Source organism: Nicotiana tabacum, chromosome 16 (assembly GCF_000715075.1).
Source record: "Nicotiana tabacum cultivar K326 chromosome 16, ASM71507v2, whole genome shotgun sequence".
Classification (NCBI taxonomy): domain Eukaryota; kingdom Viridiplantae; phylum Streptophyta; class Magnoliopsida; order Solanales; family Solanaceae; genus Nicotiana; species Nicotiana tabacum.
The window spans coordinates 120116145-120124736 of record NC_134095.1 but is presented as its reverse complement, the minus strand read 5'-3'; the positions used below and the strand labels follow the sequence as shown (position 1 = coordinate 120124736).

The 8592-nt window shown below is 35.7% G+C and overlaps 1 pseudogene; it reads right to left on the bottom strand.

Moving 5' to 3' along the window:
* Nucleotides 1-1050: 1050 nt before the first annotated feature.
* LOC107800982 (truncated transcription factor CAULIFLOWER A-like) overlaps nucleotides 1051-8592 on the bottom strand; it is a 47867-nt pseudogene continuing 40325 nt past the window's right edge.

Genomic DNA, 8592 nt, shown 5'->3' with positions numbered 1-8592 from the left:
ATATTATATATGTAAGCTATATTCGATATAATATTACCTAATAGACTTATACTCAGTGCATAATATAGCGTAAGTATATTATATATATATATATATATATATATATATATATATATATATATATATATATATATATATATAGAGAGAGAGAGAGAGAGAGAGAGAGAGACACGCACGATTCATAGTACTATTCATCCCTTGTATTACAAAAGTATTAACGGCTTATATTTATATTATTTAGATAGTAAATACAAAAGTGATTTTTAATTTTGACCATTGTTGACCTGAATAGAGACCAACTTTGGTCGCTATTTATTCAAGAATTTAGTTTAGCGACCAAAGTTGGTCGCTATATTTAAATCAGATTTAATTATATTTCATATAATATTTAAATTAATAATATAATTATTAAAATTGTATAACTGGGCCCCATTTAAGCGACCAAAGTTGGTCGGTATCTGCCTACCCTTTAAGTAGCGACCAACGTTGGTCGCCATTTTTATATTATATATATTTATATTTTATAATTTTTTTAAAATAATAATATAATTATTAAAATTTTGTAGGTGGGTCCCACTTTAGCGACCAACATTGGTCACTAATCTCAGTAAATGTTTGACCAAGAAAGTCTGACCAGTCCAGTCAACATTTTGACTAATATAGCAACCAAGTAGCGACCAACCTTGGTCGCTATTTTGTTTCTTTTATTTATTTTATTATTTTCGCTAGTTTATCGACCAACTTTGGTCGCTTTTTCCCACAGACCAATTTTGGTCGCTAAATTTTGGTCGCTTTTTTCCGGATTTCTAGTAGTGCGTCCTATGTCAAGTATTCCCTTATGTTTTATTCTGGTTATATCATCACGGCCCTTCCGGCCCATTTACCCATGATGGTATGATAAGAAAAATAAGTTACGTTGGTACTCGATTGAGTAAAGTACCGGGTACCTGTCGCGGACCTCCGATTTGAGTCGTGACATGAAGATTAGTAAAGTAACAGGTTAACATTCAGTTCTAAAGCAAACATCCAATCCGAAAGCAGTTTTTCTTTTTTCTTTTTCTTTTTTTTTTTTTTTTGAAAAAGGGACTGTTTAGCATTGATACAACACATAAAATTTTGCATAAATGAAGTTTTGAGGAAAAGTATTTCCGAGAAACATTAGAAATGACACCTTGAACGTCATAATCCAAGGACACACTTATTGCCTACCTTCGTAGCAGACTTACACAACCATTAAGAACAAAAAGAAATTCTCACTTGAATGCTGACAATTGCCAAGTGTATTACCAGTAAATTAGACAAATTATTGAATTAGTGAAGAATTCACTCTAATTACTCAACAAACACGTGTGATAGCAGCACGTTAATTCACAATCAAAGGTGTGAAATATTGCCATAGAGAATTACACTTTCCTTTCAGTTGCAAATGTGATGTAACTAGCTCTCTTCACACTCATTGCAAAGTTACAAAGAATCCAACTTCCAAAAGTAAAGTAATTTCTTATTTTCACACAATTTAATCCAGATGTTCACACGGACTTGGAAAACTAGAATTCAACAGCAGAGTTCTTCTGAAAATCACCCTTTTCGTCATTGTCAAGCAGCAAAGCATCCAAGATGGCTTGGATATAAAGAATCAAGATTTAGGTCAAGCTCATTCCTCCTTGCCTCTACTTCTCCCCCTTGGTAATTGCCTCTGCATTCATAATTAGCGCACACCAAATTTAATCAAGACTCTCAAATAGCACTCAATCAACCTTCTTTATCCAAGTTTCGAAAAGCATGTTCAACGTGGGATAAAAGAAAAGGTGGTCGCGTTAAGTTGATGGTCAACATAAACATAGTCTAACTATGACAAAAATACGTAGCGAACATTCAATATTTTAAGAGAAACACAATGCCATTCAACAAAAAATTAATATCACTGGTATTTTGGTCAGTTTTCATGCACCTTGACTAATCTACAAGGTCTCTAATACTTCCTACAAATAAAAATATCTATGGTTCAATTTTGATAGATTTTCCCCTAAAAACCATAACCAATTAAAAGTCAAATTTTCATATATCGACATCAAATAGAACCAATTAAATATAGCTTTGGTTTTTGTTGGTCTATCAATATATATTTATTTATTTTGGCTTTTCAATTTTTGTCAGGGTTTATTTAAATATGAGACATACCCTAAGCCCCTCTCCCACCTTTTCCAATGTATCATTAGAAGTAGGACGGGTGCAGTGGCCTGTGAAACACATATTGTGAAGATTATATTCCAACATAACTCTATCAAAGCAATTACTTTCTGAGAAAATATGTCATTTAGCAAGATATCTTGATGACAATATATTAAATAGTGATGAATAACTTAAGGACTTAATTAAAGACAAGATATTTTTATTGTGACAAGATTCTTAGACTTAGAAAAATAAAGACTATCAATCAAATAGAAAGTAAAGGTAAAGAACTACATTACTGTTAAGGCAAAGAACTAGACCATAAACAAAGAGTGCAAATGATTAATATGTACCATAAAATTTTAAATATATGTATGTGTAATATATAATAAGTTTTATAAATATACTTTTGTCGGTTTGGTTTGATAGTTTAGGTTATTTTTTGCTTAAAACCAAAGCCAAACCATAATTGTTGATTTTTTAAATTTAAAACTAAAACCAAATGAAACCAAAAACTATTGTTTTTTTTGTTGTCGGTTTAATTTGATTTTCAATTTGTTTGATTCTTCAGCTTTTCGTAAACAATCCTACCTAGAAGCACAGGTTTCGTGGAAGTCTATTTACCAAGGCTTAGATAGATAAGAATAAATTATATAACATTTTTGTCTTTAATTTGAACCTTTTCTCGTGGTCAATCCCAACTTCATATACCATTCAAATAGAAATCGGAAGTTTGACACGATTTTTAAGACGTACCACTTTCCAAGAATAAAATGCTGATAAATTTTGTTTATTCATTCATTTATTTTGGCAGATAAGTAGTAATTAATTACCTGATGTTTAGGCATGGAATTGTTTGTGGGAAGAGAAAAGACGTTGAAGTAGGGACATGATCATTTTGCTCTTCCCATTCAGCCTGCTGTCCTATTCTCTTCTCCTTATCTTTGATCTGTTCAGCAAATAGTGGAACAAACAATGCAAATAAAATGAGCCTACTTAATAACTTAGAGATAACGAAGTGGAAAGAGTCCCTTTCGGGGACATCTGATAAATCGGAACAATAAGCGAAGATTAGCATGCACAAATCGAGAAATGGTAAAATGTTCATCAAGAGTTGCGACTTCATGAAAATTTTACGGCAATTAACAGAAGTAGTTTCACCTTCTTCGTTAGCGTGTTATTTTCCTCCCGTATTGCCTTTTCCTGTAAAATAGCAGAACTAATTCTTAAGATATCAATGATGAACCATTTTTCAATTAAGATTATGATTGGCATGGTAAACGACATAATTTTTATGGGTGAGTTAGTGCAAATATTTTTTGAAGAAAATACATAATGTATTGACGATAAATAAGTTCGACAAATTGGAAGTGTTCTGATGAAATCTTTAGTACTAATTAATTATAACGTCTAAATTTTAGTTGGATCAAGTAATATGAAATTAATAGTTGTAAGGAAAATGACTTATGCATATAAGTGAGGAAAGTTATTTTTCCCTGTTAATTTTTTGTAACCGAACACCAAATAACAACTTTCTCATAAAAAAATATTTCTTGAAAAATAACTTTTGCTCTAGCTAACTTTTTCCAATAACAAATGCTAGTACATCAAATGCAAAATTTCCACGAGGAAGCTGTTGCGGAAGCTAAATGTATATAGTGTGAATAAGTCACAACTACTATACCAAAAATTATGACAGCCACCAAATAATAAATAAGACAATAAAACAACAATAAAGGGAACACCAGAATTTACGAGGTTCGGCTAATTTTGCCTACTCTTCGGACACAACCAATATTTTATTTCACTCCAAAAATACAAGTGAAATAATACTAAAGAGAGAAGATACAAATGCCTTAAACAGATGAGAAGGCAAATGAGAGGTGTGTTTAAATCCTAAACATTAGGCCTTCTTTTATAGGGAAAAATCCCCCCAAAACTTAAGAGCCCACCGATGTGGGACAAAATTTGCCAAATTCAACAAATCTCCACCTTGGCAAAATTCCACATCTTCAATTTTCTCTCAATAACAAATTTTGATTGTGTCTTCATCTTCAATCTTCAGTTTTCAACAATGTTGATCAAATCCAAACAATGTTGAAACTTGACCGCAGTCACCACCTTTGTCAGCATATCAGCAGGATTCTCCGTAGTATGAATTTTCTTCACTGTGACTCCACCTTCTTCTATGATTTCTCGTACGAAATGATACCGAACATCAATGTGCTTCGTCCTTGCATGATAAACTTGGTTCTTCACTAATTGAATAGCACTTTGACTATCACAAAAAATTGTGATACCTTTTTGTTCAACACCAAGCTCCTTTAGCAATCCTTGAAGCCAAATTTCCTCTTTCACAGCATCTGTAATAGCCATGTACTCTGCCTCTGTTGTAGACAAAGCAACTGTTGACTGTAAAGTAGACTTCCAACTAACTGGTGCCTTTGCAAAAGTAAACACATAACCAGTAGTTGATCTTCGTTTGTCCAGATCACCCGCAAAATCTGAGTCACAATATCCAACTACAGACTGATTGTCTTCCTGCTCAAAAACTAACGCGACATCTACAGTATTATGAATATACCGTAGAATCCACTTCACAGCTTGCCAATGCTCCTTCCCTGGATTGTGCATATATCTGCTAATAACTCCAACAGCTTGTGAAATGTCAGGCCTTGTGCAAACCATTGCATACATCAAGCTACCAACAGCATTTGCGTATGGTACCTTTGACATATACTCTCGTTCAGCTTCATCCATTGGCGACATAGTAGTACTTAGCTTAAAATGGGGAGCAAGTGGAGTACTAACTGGCTTAGTCTTGTCATCTATGCCAAAACGTTGTAGTACTCTCTTCAAATATTCTTTCTGAGATAAACAGAGTTTCTTTGAACGTCTATCTCTAATTATCTCCATGCCAAGAATTTTCTTTGCCTCACCCAAATCCTTCATCTCGAACTCCTTCTTCAGTTGAATTTTCAACTTATCAATTTCTTCCGAATTCTTGGAAGCTATCAACATATCATCAACATATAGGAGAAGATATACAAAGGAACCATCTTTAAGCTTGTGCAAATACACACAATGATCGTATTTGCTTCTTTTGTACCCTTGCCGCAACATAAACTCGTCAAATCGCTTGTACCATTGTCTAGAAGATTGTTTCAATCCGTACAACGACTTTTCAAGTTTGCACACCACATTTTCTTTTCCAGCAACTTTGAATCCTTCTGGCTGAGTCATGTAGATTTCCTCCTCCAAGTTTCCATGTAAAAACGCAGTTTTTACATCCATCTGAACTAGTTCCAAATCCAATTGTGCTACCAAAGCCAACATAATTCTAATGGAGGAATGTTTTACAACTGGAGAAAATACTTCATTGTAATCAATTCCCTCCTTTTGAGCATATCCTTTGGCCACCAATCTTGCTTTGTAGCGAACATCTACTTGGTTAGGAAATCCTTCCTTCTTTGCAAATACCCATTTGCACCCAATTGCTTTCTTTCCCTTCGGGAGATTGGCCAATCTCTATGTATGATTCTGATGAAGGGACTGTATTTCATCATTCATGGCAATCCTCCACTTATCTTCTTCTGAACTTTGGACAACGTCTTTATAAGTGGTAGGAACATCATCAGCTACAATTGAGGTTGCACAAGCAACCGTCTCAATGAGACGAACAGGTTTCGTTATTGTTCTTTTTGGCCTGCTGGTTGCTATTGATTCAAGTTGTTGTTGAGGTTCCTGAGTTGGAATCTCCTCTACTGGCTCTCCTTCCAGAGGGTAATCTTCATTTGTTTCCTCCTCTGCTTCTTGTGTAGGAAAAATAAATTTTTCCTCAAACTCCACCTGCTTAGAAGCACCTTTATTTTGTTTGGTGTCTTCTGTTACCTTATTTACCATAGCAGATTCATCAAAGGTAACATCTCTGCTGAATATTACTTTCTTTGTCATAGGACACCATAAGCGATATCCTTTGACTTCAGAAGTAATTCCCATAAAAATAGCCTTCTTTGCCCTTGGATCCAATTTTGACTCCGTCACATGATAATATGCAGTTGAGCCAAACACATGCAAAGAGTTATAATCTACAGCAGGTTTTCCGTACCATTTTTCAAATGGTGTCTTGCCATCAATAGCAGCAGATGGTAGACGATTAATGAGGTGGAATGCATATGTAATTGCCTCAGCCCAAAATTCTTTGCCCAAGCCAGCATTGGACAACATACACCGTACCTTCTCCAGCAAGGTCCGGTTCATATGTTCTGCCACTCCATTCTGTTGTGGTGTATGTCTAACAGTGAAGTGTCGGACGATGCCATCATTTTCACAGACCTTATTGAAATGATCATTTTTGTATTCACCTCCATTGTCTGTGCGAATACACTTGATCCTCCTGCCTGTCTGATTCTCCACCATCGTCTTCCATTTGAGAAAAATTCCCAACACTTCATCTTTGCTCTTCATTGTATACACCCATACTCTTCGAGAAAAATCATCAACAAAGGTTACAAAATAGTGTTTCCCACCCAATGAAGGTGTTTTGGAAGGACCCCAAACATCAGAGTGACATAATCCAAAATGCCTTTAGTATTATGGATCGTTGTACCAAATTTAACCCTTGTCTGTTTCCCTTTGACACAATGCTCACAAAACTCCAAGTTGCAAGCCTTGACTCCTTTTAACAATCCTTGATCTGATAAAGTTTTCAAGGATTTTCCTCCAGCATGTCCCAAGCGCATGTGCCATAGCTTGGTTGCTTCTGCCTCTTTGTCGTCACTGGATGTCACTGTCGCTGTCCCAATAATTGTACTGCCACGATAGCGGTACATATTATTATTCTTCCGATTAGCCTTCATTACCACTAGTGCACCGGAGCATACTCTCATCACTCCATTTTCTGCAATGATTTTGAACCCTTTTGATTCTAGGGCTCCCACAGAGATGAGATTCTTCTTCAAATCCGGTATATATCGAACATCTGTTAATGTTCTGATCATTCCATCATGGTTCCTTAATCGTATTGAACCAATGCCATATGAGGTAAGAGGGCTGTTATCCGCTGTGTGGACGACTCCATATTCTCCTTCTTGAAATTCCACGAACCAGTCCCTATTGGGACACATATGATAGCTACAAGCCGAGTCCATCAACCATATGTCTGATGATGTTGATGACTCTGTTGTAACTAATGAGAAGTCTGAATCATCACAATCAGCTACATTTGAATCCATAATGGCCTTTCCATTGTTATGTTTGGCCTTATTCTTCAACTTCGGACAGTCTTTCTTCCAGTGCCCTTTTTCTCGACAAAAGGCACATTCATCTTTGCTGGGTCTGGATCTTGACTTGGATCTTCCCTTATTTGTCCTCGTTTGACTTTGAGGACGACCCCTCACAAATAGTGCTTCTCCTTCTCCGCCCTTCTATTTTTCTCGCTTTCTTTGTTCATAGCTGTACAAAGCCGAACAAACTTCTCTGAGAGAAACTTCGTCATTTCCATGGAGTAGAGTAGTTTCAAGGTGCTCGTACTCATCAGGAAGTGACGCCAACAACATCAAGGCCAAGTCACCATCATCATAAGTTGTATCCATATTTTGCAAATTTGTGACCAACTTATTGAAACTGGTGATATGTTCATTCATCGTGGTACCAGGAACATAGGTGAAGTGAAACAGTCTCTTCTTCATGTACAATTAATTTTGACTGTTTTTCTTCAAAAATTTATCCTTCAGTGCTTTCCATAATTTACTTGCAGAAGTTTCCTTTGTGTATGGATATTTCTGCTCTCTAGCAAGGTAGGATCGAATGGTACCGCAAGCAACACGGTTGATAATTCTCCAATCTTCTTCTCCAATAACATCTGGTTTCTTTTCTTCAATGGCCAGATCTAGCCCTTGTTGAAAAAGGACATCTAGAACCTCGCCTTGCCACATCTCAAAATGTCCGGACCCGTCAAAAATTTCGACCGCAAATTTCGCATTTGACACAATTCTTGTCATAAGTGAAGATGTCAATGATGATGTATTGTTGACACTTGATGTAGATTCTTCTTGTTTATTGTCTCCCATCTTTGACACAAATATTATTTAATAGCTGACGACACAAATCAAGATTATTTCCTTTCTGATGTAGAAGATCGGACTAAGCTGCAACTACAGAGCATACTCAGACAGAACCTTGACTCAGTTACCAAGATAAATCTTTTCTGATGTGGAAGATCAGACTATGCTGCAACCACAGAGCATACTTAGACAGTACCTTGGCTCTGATACCAATTGTTGCGGAAGCCAAATGTATATAGTGTGAATAAGTCACAACTACTATACCAAAAATTATGACAGCCACCAAATAATAAATAAGACAATAAAACAACAATAAAGGGAACACCAGAATTTACGAGGTTCGGCTAATTTTGCA